The 15,239-nt window shown below is 36.0% G+C and overlaps 1 protein-coding gene across 5 annotated transcripts in view; it reads right to left on the bottom strand.

The window, feature by feature from the left end:
* Positions 1–15,239, bottom strand: part of CDC14B (cell division cycle 14B) — a 98,368-nt gene that overhangs the window by 56,137 nt on the left and 26,992 nt on the right. The window lies entirely within an intron of this gene.

The following is a 15,239-nucleotide window of genomic DNA, read 5'->3' as shown; positions in this document are numbered from 1 at the left end:
CCAAGAATTACACTTTATTTATCATCTCAATACAATATATATACATCATATGGCACAATATATACATTTTTGCCTCAAAAGTAAAGCTCCATAGATCCTAACCTTATTTAAACTTCCAGACAGATCAAAGACTTTAAAGGTAAAAAACAAAACCATGAATTATTTTTTAATGAAGAATCCCTTTCTAAATGAGACAAAATTCTAAAAGCCATGAGAATCTGTTAAACTGATAAAACATTTTTTAGATGGCCTTCATGGCAATAAACACAAATTCAAGAGATAAACTGGAAAAATATTTTAAGTCCATCTCAGGAAGATGCCCAACTTCAATTTTATATTATAGTGAAATAACAAAAATGCAAATGTAAACTACAAGGTACTACTTTTCCTTCCGAATGGCAAAAAATCAAAGGAGTTTGATAATGCACTGTGTTGGTGAGGTGGAACAGGGAAGGTACTCTCATTGCCTATGGGTAAGAATATAAACTGGGACAACCTCCATGAAGGGCAACAAGGGGCAATTTGGCAGAAATTTCCAAGACTGAAAACTGAACACTGGCAAGATTGCCAAGATGGACAGCTTGATAGGTGTTTACAGGCTAGACGATTTATAGGTGCATATTTAAAACAAATGTATATGACTGTGTATATGAAATTTTACCTGTCTCTGGAAGGAAAAAGAAACTGGTATTTGCCTTTATAGGGGGAAACACCCTATGAACTTTTGAAAAGTGAACTTGCAGGCTAAAAGTGTTTTTCCAAAGCTGACTCTTCATCAAAATATGAAGCATTCAGTAAACAAGTATAAGACAATCTGGGAAATGTCCTTTGCACACATTTAAACAACAGAACTGGTTAGTAACCTCTTGCTTGCTACCATCTCTTGAAATCCAGTTTCTTTTAACAAACCCAAGTAAAACTGGAAGGAACTATATGGAAATGCAGAGAGGTTTTCCCTCCAAGTCCAAATGTGAAATTCAGTTCCCTAGGAAATATTTTATATATTACAGGGCAGAGAGGAATCACTGATTTTTTTATGTCCAATTATCTCTGCACAATATATTCTCAAAATTCTATTGTTAGAGTCATATTGTGATAAACTACAATAGAGGCTAAAGTGCTGGGATAAGAGCTATTTGTTAGAAACCTGGAGCTGGAAAACAGGTCTTTTTTACAACGTTTTGCTTAAAAGTTCATGATTAAACTTATAATCCTATTGTAAACCCATGTGTCCTCTCTTTAATATGTTTGTTGTCAAAAACAGAAAACTGAACTATTGAAGTGGTAAACTTCCTTCCCTCTATACCCTGTCACATAATGTCACCACTCCTGCTTCTTTGATATGACAGAGTAGAAGGAAATGAAATCTCATGGTTTTAAAATATTGACAAAAACATTCAAAATCCATCCCTGCACCAAGCAGAGGAACTAGAGAAGTGCAAGGCTTCCCTATGGGATAGGGAAGTCTGCCCTTGGTGAACTCACTATAAGACAAGCAGAAGGGAGAATTCACACCCCTTGGGAACAAGAGAGAACAGGCCAAAGAACAGGCTCCACCTGAACAGTGACTGTCCCTCAGAGAGGGTCAATAGCCGCCACTCTCATCTATTATTAATCCCTCGTTCTTTGAGATAAGGAGTGACCAAGGGGAGAAGAGGGAGAAATGTTCACAAAAATACTGATTAATAAAAAGAAGCAGTACCCCCTAAAACAGTGACAGCTAACAATTATTGAGCGTTTAGTGTCGGGAATTATATTAACAAGTTCGTTACAACCTGCAAAAAGAAAATACTACTACTACTATCAATGTTTTCCAGGAAAGGAAACCTAACCTTAAAGAGGCAAAATGACTAATCTGAGCAGAGTCACAAAACGTGTAAAGTAGCAGAATTAGGATCTGAATACAGGCTATATGGCTGAAGCCTGAGATTTTTAAAATCCTGCCTCAGAGACCTGCCTTAAAATAAACCAAGAGTAGTTAAAACAATATGATTTTAGCACAGCAACACAGAAATATGAACCCAGGCATATATGAAAACCTATGAGAAAACTGGTTTTTCAAATCGGTCACAATGAAAGCCTTATTCAATAACGGACAAATATCTATAAGTATGAAAAGAAAATGAGGTTGCAATCTCGCATATATATAAAACAAATACCAGATGAAATAAGTTTTTGAAAGCTGTCAGATAACTATAAAAATTATAGCAAACAATTTTACAATTTAAATGGGGTTTTTAAGCATGACACAAAACAACTTATAAAGGAAAAAAACAAAAACTTACGGAAAATATATAATAAAAGGCTAATCATCACAACTGATAAAAAGAATCTGTAAAGCAATATAACAACCCAATAGAAAATAAAAATCTATAAAGGCTACAAGCACTCAATTCAGAAAAGAAATACAAATAGCCAACAGCATATTAAAAGAAAATTAATCTTACCAGTGGCTCAACACTAAAAAGTCCAATATCATGAATAGATTACAGAAGAAAGCCACATAATTATGTCATTAACTACAGAAGAAGTCATTAAAATCAACTTATTCCCAGTTAAGCCTTTATACAATGGGGCTAAAAGAGAACTTCCTTAAACTGATAAAGATTATCTTCCAAATACCTCTAGCAAAATATCATATTTCATGCTTTAATTTTATAAGTATCTCCTTGAAATGAAAAACGACAAAAATTCCTACTCCCATTACTTCTATTTAATAATGTAATAACTGGAAGTGCTCAAGGATGTCAAGATAACAAAAAGAAATGAGAAGATTTAGAAAGGAAGAAACGAAATTGTATTTACAGATGATTGTCTGCCTAGAAGATACAAAAGAATCTACAAACTATTAGAACAAATAAATGTTTGCAAAGTTTCTGGATATAGATGATTAACACAAAAATCCAGAGTTTTTCTATATTCTACTTGTAATAAGTAATTTATGAAATGTAAGTGCATAATTATTTATGGACATATGGAAAGATAAAGCAGGTTTTTAATGGGAAGAGTCAGTTTCACAAAGATGGTAATTTCCCTCAAACTAAATGCAATTCTTATCAAAATCTCAACAAAGCATTTCATGGAACCTAACGAGCTGATGCTAAAATTAATTTAGAAGACCACAGGGCCAAGAAGAACCAAGGCCATCTTGGAAGCAAACAGGAAGGGGGCCCTTGCCCTACCAAATATTAAAACTTACAATAATTTAGGTATGTAGAACTGGCATAGACATACTAGATCTTTATCTATTATATACAAGAGACCACACATACTCAGAAACTTCACTGATGATACGTCTTACAGATCAATGGGAAAGGTAAGAATGCTCAACACATGGTGTGGTGACAATTGGTTGTCCATATTGCCTGGGGTAGAAGGAGGGAGGAAATTCACCATCCTCACTTCACACCACAGGCCACCACCCCCCAAAGAAGAAAAAAAATCTCAGGTGGATTAAACGCCTAGCTATGAGAAGAAAACCTTTACAAGTCTTAGAAGAAAATACAGAAAAATAACTCAGTGGAGTAGGGATGGATTTTTTTTTTTAAAAACAAGACTAAAAATGCCCAAACTATAAAGCAAGATTGAGAAATTTGATTATATGAAGATTTAATGCTTCTGCTCAACATAAGACCCCAAAAACAAAATTTAAAAATATATCTCACAGATTAGGAAGACAGGTACAATGCATAAAAGCAACAAGGATTAGTATTCAGAATTTACAAAGAACTATAAATCAAAGGGAAAAAAGCTAACACTCCAAGAAATAAATGGGCAGAAGATGGGAGTAAGAAATTCACCAAAGAAGAAACCTAATTGTCCTAACTTGCTCCTCTTTTTCCAACCTACCTACAGCGAGTATGGTTTTGGTCTATTCTATGTCCTGTGATGAATTTAGTTTATTAGTCAGAATAAGGTGTGGCAACAAATAACCCTGAAATCTTAGTGATTTAATTTACAACAGAGGCTATTTCTTGCTGGGGCTATGTTCAGCCCAAATATGGGGGTTGGAGGAGGCTCTATTCTACACATGACCCAAGGATCCAAGATGAGGGAGGCTTGACCAGTTTGCAGATGCACCATCTGGAATTTATCCCTGGGGTTGCCAGTGACTGCTTGTGTAAGTAATTCCACTTGCCTACAGATCTGAATGTACACAGGTATAAACCAAGCCCCATAATGTTATCAGTAATAAAGCTCACATTTAATCTTTATCTGTTTAACTCCTATGTTCCTCAAACAATTAGTGGAACTAAAGTGGGGGAAAGAGTAATCTTGTTTAAAGATGCTCCAGACATCCTTCCCCAACATTATGTTCGTCTCTATACTCACCTATACTTCTAAAATATTTTCTAAATGAATTTTTTTTAAAGGAGCTGCAAGAAGAATTTTAATAATTTTCACACCTTTCAAATCACTGGAGCAAGTGAAAAAAACTAAGAAAATGTGATCAAGGCATCAAACAGCAAGAAGAAACATGGCAAACAGAAAACAAAATAAGTCCAAACATATCAGTGAAAATAAAACATGCGAAATATTTAAATTCACTTATTAAAATTTTTTCAAATTGAGTTTAAAAACTTCAACCTATAGATTGTTTAACAGAGACAGCTAAAACAAAACCATATACAAAATATTTAAAGGAAAGGATAGAAAGTGGTATGCAGTACAGTTGCTAGGAAAAAGAGCTGGTATAGCGATATCAACAGCAGATGAAATAGAATTCATAGCAAAAAGCAATAAAGACAAAGATGTTTCATGATTATGTAATCTACCAAGAGATTACAACAATCACACATCTTTAAAATGACAACATTTTAAATCTATAACACAAAAACTAGCGAAAATAGGAAAAATTAGTAAACCCATAATAATAGAAGGCTAACACACCTCCAAAAAATAAATAAGAAATTAGAAGCTCGATCTAGTAAAAACAGAGAACAATTTTCAACACAGAGAACAAACTTTTCAAAAATAGGATATTCACTGAAGTCATCACATTATTAGGTCAAAGAAATCACGACAAATTTAGGAAAGCAAAGATCATACAGATGAATCACCATAATTCAATAAAATTTGAAATGTAGTGATGAAAATATAAGAAAACAAGCAAAAATCTGTCAACCTGCAAATGTTTAAAACCCATTTCTAAATAACTTGCAACAAAGGGAAATCAAAAGAGAATTTAACACAAATTACTTTCAAATTAATCTCAATAAGAATTCATATTAAAATCTGTGAAATATGCTTCAACAAAAATCTAAAGAAAATCATCTGCCTAAAGAAAGGCTCCCTCTGTCACACCATTCACACAAAACAATAAATCCTACCTGGATTAAAAAGCTGAACATAATAGTTCTGGTTCCCTACATTCCAGGCCATGGTAGGATTGTCCTGACTCCTTTGAGATTAAATGAGCAGAGGTGAAATATATCACTTCCAAGCCAGCCCATTTAATTGATGGTACAAAACCCTACAGAACTCTCTTTCCCTTTGACCAGCAGTAATCAAGATAATAGCCAAAATACAACCATTTTATAAAAATGACTATTTATAAAAAATGAACATCGCACATCTTTTGACTTAGTAATTCCACTTCTAGGCATATATACAACAGAAATGCATACACATGTTCACCAAGAAAGGTACAAACAGAGGTTCATAGAATCATTATTTGTAATAGCCAAACACTGAAAACAAACCAGATGTCCAGAAACAGTGGACTGAAACACTATGGTACTTCTTTACAATGGAATATCATACATCAGTAAGGATGAATGAATGAACTGTGACCATGCACAACATCATGGATGATTCTCACAAAGATATTGTTTAGTGAAAGAAGCCAAACAAGACTACATACAGTATGATTCCATTCATATAGATTTCAAAGCCAGACAAACCTATGGCAATTAAAAAGTATGATGGTGTTTATCCTCGGAAGAGGAGTGACTGGGAAAGGGCACAAAAGGGTAGTTTCTGGGGTATAGTGATGTTCTCTTTCTCAATCTATGTGCTAGTTACTTACCCACGATGTACAAAGCTGTCTATCAAGTTGTTCACTTTGTGCACATTTCTGTGTATGTATGAATTATTACTACACATATTATAGATATATGTGTATATCATAAAATACATTAGACTTTAGTTATATTATACTCAATTAAAAGTTATATATGTAGTAGTTGTGTTCCACCAACCTGGGTCACGAAAGTAAGAAGATTTAAAACAGTGTCTAAAATAGACATGTGTCATGAACATAAAATAAACCTTTACTTGCTACATGCCACTAAAATGTTAGGGTTGTCATCACAACACAACCTAGCCTATCCTAAATGATACATATCTTTAGATGTTTAAGTCTTAAACTAAGACACAAAATGCAAAAGCTATAAAGAGAAAGGATTTGATAAATTTACAAAAGACACCATTAGAATATTTTCAGAAAGGGAGTAGAAGGAGAGTGGAATACAGGATCCAACCTGAAAAAAACTCCCAACAGCCTAAGCTGGAACGATTTGAGCAACGAAGTAGAAACATAATACTAGATTATAACCCAAACTATATATGTATGAATATGTGCTGATATAAAAAAAAGTGACTGAATAAATAAATGAAGACACAAATCTTCCTTCTACAATAATACCAAATAATACATGTAGATACTTCCCTCTAAGAGGTAAAGCTTAACTCTCCCCATCTTTGAATATGGGTTGGACTCAGTGACTTGCTTTGAAAAAATATATTGGCTTAGCCAAAAAGTTCATTCAGGTTTTTCCATTAACATCTTACAGAAAAACTCGAACAAACTTTTTGGAAAAAAGCCCAATAGTATGGAAAGGGAAAAATAGTAACTTTACAGAGGAGAAACCTGGCCAACACTACCTTAACCAAGCATTCATAATTCACCTACAATGTCATATGGATGTCATGTACCTCCTGATATGATGCAATGAGAAAGGCACTTCTCCTCTGTGGTGTTTTATTCCAAAAATCCAGTCTAGTCATTAGAAAATATCAAACAAAATTTGAAGGACATTCTACAAAATACCTGAGCAGTACTCATCAAAACTGTTAATATCGTACTTCCCTGGTGGCGCAGTAGTTAAAAATCCACCTGTCAATGCAGGGGACACGGGTTCGATCCCTGGCCTGGGAAGATTCCACATGCCACGGATCAACTAGGCCCGTGTGCCACATCTACTGAGCCCCTATGCCAGAACTACAGAAGCCCACATGTCTAGAGCCCAAATTCCACAGGAGAAGCCACTGCACTGAGAAGTCAGAGCACCTCAATGAAGAGTAGCCCCTGCTTGCCACAGCTAGAGAAAAGCATGTGTGCAGCAACGAAGACCCAAAGCAGCAAAATAAATAAATAACTGTTAAAAAACAAACAAACAAACCTGTCAACATCATGAAAAACACAACTGAGAAATTGTCATGGACCTTAGAGGTGGCTAAGGAGATGACAACTGAATGCAATGTGGTATCCTAGATGGAATCCTGGAATAGAAAAAGCACGTTAATGAGAAAATGGGGGAAACATTAATAAAATCTGGAGTATATGTAACAGTGACATACCAACTACTGTTGGTTTCTTAATGCCCCATGGTAACGCAGGATGATGTGATGGACTGAATTGTGTCCCCCCCACCCCCCCCAAATTTATATTGAAGCCCTAGCCCTCAGTGTGCTTATATGTGGAGATAGGGCCTTTAAAGAGGTAATTAAGGTTAAATGAGATCATAAGGTTGGGGTCCTAATCCAATAGGACTGGTGTTCTTATAAGAAGAAAAGACATCAGGAATGCGTAGCACAGAGAAAAGGCCACATGAGGTCACAGCAAGAAGGCAGCTGTTTCACCAGAAACCAATCCTGCTGGCACCTTGATCTTGGAATTCCAACCTCTAGAATCGTGAGAAAATAAATTTCTATTGTTTAAGCCAATGAGTGTGTATATCTTTTGTGGCAACCTGAGCAAACTAATACAAATGATACTATTCAAGGACTGGGTGAAGAGTACAGAGAAACTCTCCATACTATCTTTGTAATGTTTCTGCAAATCTAAGTTATTTAACCTAGAAGGAAACAGACAAATTCTTAGAAAGGTACAATCTTCCAAGACTGAATTAGGAAGAAATAGAAAATATGAACAGACCAATCACAAGTACTGAAATTGAAACTGTGACTTAAAAATTTCCAACAAACAAAAGTCCAGGACCAGATGGCTTCATGGGCAAATTCTATCAAACATTTAGGAAGAGTTAACACTTATGCTTCTGAAACTTTTCAAAAAAATTACAGAGGAAGGAACACTCCCAGACTCATTTTATGAGGACACCATCACCCTGATGCCAAAACCAGACAAAGATACCCAAAAAAAAAAAAAAGGAGAGAGAAAATTACAGGCCAATATCACCGATGAACATAGATGCAAAAATCCTCAACAAAAGACTAGCAAACCGAATCTAACAACACATTAAAAGGATCATACACTATAATCAAGTGGGATTTATCCCAGGGATGCAAGGATTTTTCAATATCCTCAAATCACTCAGTGCAATACACCACATTAACAAACTGAAGAATAAAAACCACATGATCATCTCAAGTGATGCACAAAACCTTTTGATAAACTTCAACACCCATTTAGGATAAAAACTCTCCAGAAAGTAGGCATAGAAGGAACCTGCTTCAACATAATAAAGGTCATATATGACAAACTGACAGCTAACATCATATTCAATGATGACTAGCTGAAAGCATCTCCTCTAAGATCAGGAACAAGACAAGGATGTCCACTCTTGCTGTTTTCATTCAACATAGTTCTGGAAATCCCAGCCACAGCAATCAGAGAAAAAAAGAGAAATAAAAGGAATCCAAATTGGAAAAGAAGTAAAATTGTCACTGTTTGCAGGTAACATGAAACTATACATGGAAATTCCTGCAGATGCTACCAGAAAACTGCTAGAGCTCATCAATGAATTTGGTAAAGCTGCAGGATACAAAATTAACACACAGAAATCTCTTGCATTTCTACACACTAACAACGAAAGATCAGAAAGAGACATTAGGGAAACAATCCCATTTACCATCGCATCAAAAAGACTAAAATACTTAGGAATAAACCTACCTAAGGAGGCAAAAAACCTGTACTCTGAAAACTATAAGACACTGATGAACGAAATCAAAGATGATGCAGAAACAGATGGAAAGATATACCATGTTCTTGGATTGGAAGAATCAATATTGTCAAAATGACTATACTACCCAAGGCAATCTACAGATTCAATGCAACCCCTATCAAATTACCAATGGTATTTTTCACAGAACTAGAACAAAACTTTTTAAAATTTGTATAGTAATACAAAAGACCCTGAATGGCCAAAGCAATCCTAAGAAAGAAAAGTGGAGCTGGAGGAATCAGGCTCCCTGACTTCAGATTATACTACAAAGCTACAGGCCATCAAGACAGTACTGTACTGGCACAAAAACAGAAATATAGACCAATGGAACAGGACAGAAAGCCCAGATATAAATCCATGCATTTATGGTCAATTAATCTACAGCAAAGGAGTCAAGAATACACAATGGAGAAAAGACAGTCTCTTCAATAAGTGGTGCTGGGAAAATGGGACAACTACATTTAAAACAATGAAGTTAGAACATTTTCTAACACCATATTCAAAAATAAACTCAAAATGGATTAAAAACCTAAATATAAGACTGAAAACTCTTAAAGGAAAACATAAGGAGAACACTGACATGAATCACAGCAATATCTTTTTGGATTCACCTCCTAGAGTAATGAAAATAAAAACAAAAATAAACAAATGGGACCTAATTAAACAAAAGCTTTTGCACAGCAAAGGAAGCCATAAGCAAAACGAAAAGAAAAACCACAGAATGGGAGATATGTGCAAACAAAGCAACTGACAAGGGATTAATCTCCCAAAATATACAAACAGCTCATGCACTTAACATCAAAAAACAAACAAACAAACAAACAAGCAATCCAATCAAAAAACTGGGCAGAAGACCTTAATAGACATTTCTCCAAAGAAGACATACAGATGGCCAAAAGGCACATGAAAAGATGCTCAACATCATTTATTATTAGAGAAATGCAAATCAAAACTACAATGAGGTATCACCTCACACCAGCCAGAATGGCTATCATCAAAAAGTCTACAAACAGGGTGTGGAGAAAAGGAAACCCTCCTACACTACTGGTGGGAATGTAAATTGGTACAACCACAATGGAGAACAGTATGGAGGTTCCTTAAAAAATCTAAATAGATGACTTCCTAGGTGGTGCAGTGGTTAAGAATCCACCTGCCAATGCAGGGGACATGGGTTCAATCCCTGCTCCAGGAAGATCCCACATGCCATGAATCAACTAAGCCTGTGCACCACAACTATTGAGCCTGTGCTCTAGAGCCCATAAGCCACAACTATTGAGCCCATGTGCCACAACTACTGAAGCCCATGCACCTAGAGCCCAAGCTCCGCAACAAGAGAAGCCACCACAATGAGGAGCCCAAGCACCACAATGAAGAGTAGCCCCTGCTCACTGCAACTAGAGAAAGCCCGTGTGCAGCAACAAAGACCCAATGCAGCCAACAAATAAATAAATAAATTTATTTATTAAAAAACAAACAAACAAATAGAGAATTGCCATATGATCCAGCAATTCCACTCCTGGGCATATACCCAGAGAAAACCATAATTTGAAAAGATACATGCACCTCAATGTTCACTGCAGCACTATTTATAATAGCCAAGACATGCAAGCAACCTAAATGCCCATCAGTAGAAGAATGGATAAAGATGTGGCACATATATACAATGGAATATTACTCAGCCATAAAAAAAGAATGAAATAATGCCATTTGTAACATGGATGGACCGAGAGATTATCAAACTAAGTGAACTAAGTCAAAGAAAAACAAATATATTATGATATGTTATATGTGGAATCTCAAAATATGATACAAATGAACTTATTTACAAAACAGAAACAGACTCAGACTTCAAAAACAAACTTATGGTTACCAAAGGGGAAAGGTGGGGGTAAGGGGTAAATTAGGCATTTGGGATTAACATATATACACTATTATATATAAAACAGATCATTAACAAGGACCTATTGTATAGCATGGGGAACTCTACTCAATATTCTGTAATAACCTATATGGGAAAAGAATCTGAAAAAGAATGGATATATATATATATGTATAACTGAACCACTTTGCTGTGCACCTGAAACTAACACAACCTTGTAAATCAAGCATACTCCAATATAAAAATAAAAATTAGGGACTTCCCTGGTGGCACAGTGGTTAAGAATCCGCCTGCCAATGCAGGGGACACGGGTTCCATCCCTGGTCCGGGAAGATCCCACATGCTGTGGAGCAACTAAGCCCACGTGCCACAACTACAGAAGCCAGCACACGTAGAGCCCATGTTCCACAAGAGAAGCCACTGCACTGAGAAGCCCACGCACAGGAACGAAGAGTAGCCCCCGCGTGCCACAACTAGAGAAAGCCTACACACAGCAACAAAGACCCAATGCAGCCAATAAATAAATTTAAAAAAAAAAGAAAGAAAAGGACAAATACGGGAAAAAAAATTAAATAAAAAAAAATAAAAGTTACTTTAAAAAAGCAACTGACTAGGAGAAAATATTTGTAACATAAAATATATTATAGAAATATTTTTTAATTCCTATGAAATATCTTAAAATTGCAAACAGTCCCATAGAATATTGAGTCAAGTATAAAAAAGGCAAGTCAGAAAAAGAAATGACAAAAAAGGGTGAGATGTTTAAACTAACTAGTAATCTGGGAGTTACCTGGTGGCGCAGTGGTTAAGAATCCTCCTGCCAGTGCAGGGGATATGGGTTTGATCCCTGGTCCAGATAGATTCCACATGCCACAGAGTAATTAAGCCTGTCCGTGTACCACAACTACTAAAGCTTGCGCAACTAAAGCCTGTGCTCTGCAACAAGAGAAGCCGCCTCAATGAGAAGCCACGCACAATGAAGAGCAGCACCCACTTGCCACAACTAGAGAAAGCCTGCGCGCAGCAACAAAGACTGCAACAAAGACCCAATGCAGTCAATAAATTAATTTTAAAAAATTAACTAGTAATCAGAAAAATAAAAAGTATAACACAATGACATTGTATTTCACACCATCAAACTGGAAAAAAAATTTAATACTGATATCAACTAGGGAAAGGTGGTAGGGAAATTGCTACCTTTATACAAAGAATATGGGACTGAAAAGCGTTAGAGGTGTTCTGGAGAGCAAGCTGGCAGAATCTGTTACGCACGTATCGCTTTACCCAGCCAGTCCCCCTTCTTCATATCCACCTCAGAGAAAAAGTAGCAAATGACTAGTAAGAAGCTGTAAGGATGTTTACTGTAGCACTGCCTGCGGTAAAAGTAAAGGGAACGAACAACTGTTAGCAACAGGGGAATAATTACAGAAAATCATGGCAGTCACACCACGACTTAAAATTAATGAGGTAAATCAAAATATTTCCACAGTAATACAAAGACAAATTACTTTTTTAAAAACTAGTTGTTCAACAGATATGTGTAAAAATGATAAAACAAAACTAAGCCATAGGCAAATTTGTTTATTTGAAAATAAACAGAAAAGCAACTGCAAGAATACCCCTACCAAACTCCTTATGGAGATGGGACTGGGACTGGGGGATGGTGAAGGAAATGTTTACTTTATCAGCATTTGCTTGGGTTTTTAGAACATCTTGGTGTTTGTTTATAATTGAAAATATACTCTTCTGGGGAGTAAGAGAGGGATGGGGAAGGAAGTCTTTCAAGACTATCTCCTCCTCAACCTGGCTACCCTACTTGCCTGATATTAAGTGTGGTGAAACAACAGCTATTTCCAGCCAGGACAAGATCTGCCACCCCAGTACAGACAGTTTAAATAAAGCATTAGTTAGCTAGTACTCTTAAATGGAAAGATGAGTTATTAACCCTAGCCAGCTACCTTTCACCATCCTTCCTTATCTTGGTCTATCCTTCATCCCTGGGCAGGAAATTCAAAGTTATTTGACTCTCAGCACACTTTAAAGGGAGTAACTGGAGTCGTAATGGTAAGACCACTGCATCAGCTCTTTGGCTCTTTTTTAAAACAAGAGGCCCTGAAACTTAAATCACTGGAAAAAAATCTCTCCAGCCTTTTGTCTCACACGCCCTCTGGCCATGTGACAAAATGACAAAATAGAGTTCCAGACCCTAGCTTGCTTTGTCACTGAAGGTTGTGTAATTCTCAGTTACTTTTTTTTTCTCATTTTTATTTATTTATTTATTATATTTTTGGGGGGTACACCAAGTTCAATCATCTTTTTATACATGTATCAGTTAATTACTCTTATTTAAGATTTTTAATGTATTTACTAACTAAACTTATCAGGAGGTAGGAGTGCACTACCCAGATGAATTCTTATTTTATATAATGGAACTGAGTTGTTGGTTTACTTTCAAATTGCATGGACAAGGTTGTAATGCATATGATCTGGTTTAAGCTACACCATGAGGCCAACCTGTTGATCTGGGGGCAGATGCTCTAATTAGAAACTCACACTCCGTAGATGGACAGCTATTATTAAAGAAGGAAAATCATATTCCAGAGGTGATACAGCAGCTTTTCTGTTATCCATACATTTGGAGAACTTATAATTAAAACATTGAATGCCAAAAATGTTTTTTTTTCTTTTTTTTCTTTTTTCCAGCTTCTTTTTTTTAATAAATTTATTTATTTATTATTTTATTGGCTGTGTTGGGTCTTTTTTTTCCTGTGCGTGGGCTTTCTTTTTAGTTGCAGTGAGTGGGGGCTACTCTTTGTTGCGGTGTGCAGGCTCCTCATTGCCATGGCTTCTCTTGCTGCGAAGCACCGGCTCTAGGCGCGTGGGCTTCAGTAGTTGCAGCACGTGGGCTCAAAAGTTGTGGCTCATGGGCTCTAAAGCGCAGGCTCAATAGTTGCGGCGCAAGGGCTTAGTTGCTCCGCGGCATGTGCGATCTTCCTGGAGCAGGGATCGAACTGTGTCCCCTGCAGTAGCAGGTGGATTCTCAACCACTGTGCCACCTAGGAAGCCCCAAAAATGTTTTTTTAATTGGTAAAAGTAATAGCTTGTTAATCAGAATAATAGTTGCTAGAAGTGGGCTCTCACTGGTAAAATTAATGGCTGTTCATATATGTAGACTGCCTAAAATATTTTAAAGACAGATTGCACAGATTATAAGAATCTCATGAGACTCTTATTCAGGGATAGTGTATGAGACTCAAGTCTAGATGCCTAAACTGTTCCCTGTCTACTGGTTGTGAGATTCCTGATTAACTGGTGCCAACTATTAAGTTAATAGAATCCTATACCCACAAATTGTCATGCCTGCTTCAAGCGAACCTTTCATAAAAGGAATGGTCAGAATATCTAAAAATGTAGCAACTAAGCTCATAGGACAGGGTGCACCATGTTTTATGCCTGCTTGCTAAATACGAATATTTAATAAATGACCTCAACAGACAAATATTTTTCCAGGATCCTAAGCCAAGAAGTTGGATATGATAAATTCTAATTGATCTACCTTTTGAAATCATTTCAAAGGGTTGGGGGAAGGGATAAGTAAATGGTAGGTCCCATTTCAAATTTCATGGCAGTGAATAAAAAAAAGGAAATACTTTAATGAGTATTTGTAATATATAATATCAGAAGCAAATTCTTAATCATAATACTCATTATCTCCAGTGGTATTTCAAGGCCCTCCTAATAATATTTAGGACATACCACAATTTTAGGCCACTAGTCCTATCAGTAAGTAATTTTTTCCCTAAAGAAATCTCTTAAGGGGATTTTTTTTAATTACTATGCCAATTTGGCTATAGTTCTTAAGAATGATGCAGAAATGACTAAAGGTACATATGAAATTTTTAAAAATAGGAACCAAGACAAAAGATTTGACGACACTTTTGAAATAAGTTATAGGAATAGCCTATAAGCTTATGAAAAAGGCATTCAGATCAGGGAAATGCTAATTAAAACCACAATGAAATACCACTTCACAGCCACCAGAATGGCTAAAATTAGAATGACAATACCAATATTTGAAGAAGATGTAGAACAACCAGAACTCCTAAATATTCCTAATGTGAATATAAAATGGTATTAAGACATTGGAAAACTTTAGCCATTTCTTAACAAAGTTA

Source organism: Hippopotamus amphibius, chromosome 2 (assembly GCF_030028045.1).
Source record: "Hippopotamus amphibius kiboko isolate mHipAmp2 chromosome 2, mHipAmp2.hap2, whole genome shotgun sequence".
Taxonomy (NCBI): Eukaryota; Metazoa; Chordata; class Mammalia; order Artiodactyla; family Hippopotamidae; genus Hippopotamus; species Hippopotamus amphibius.
Note: the sequence above shows the minus strand (reverse complement) of the source record. Positions and strands in the feature narration are given on the sequence as shown.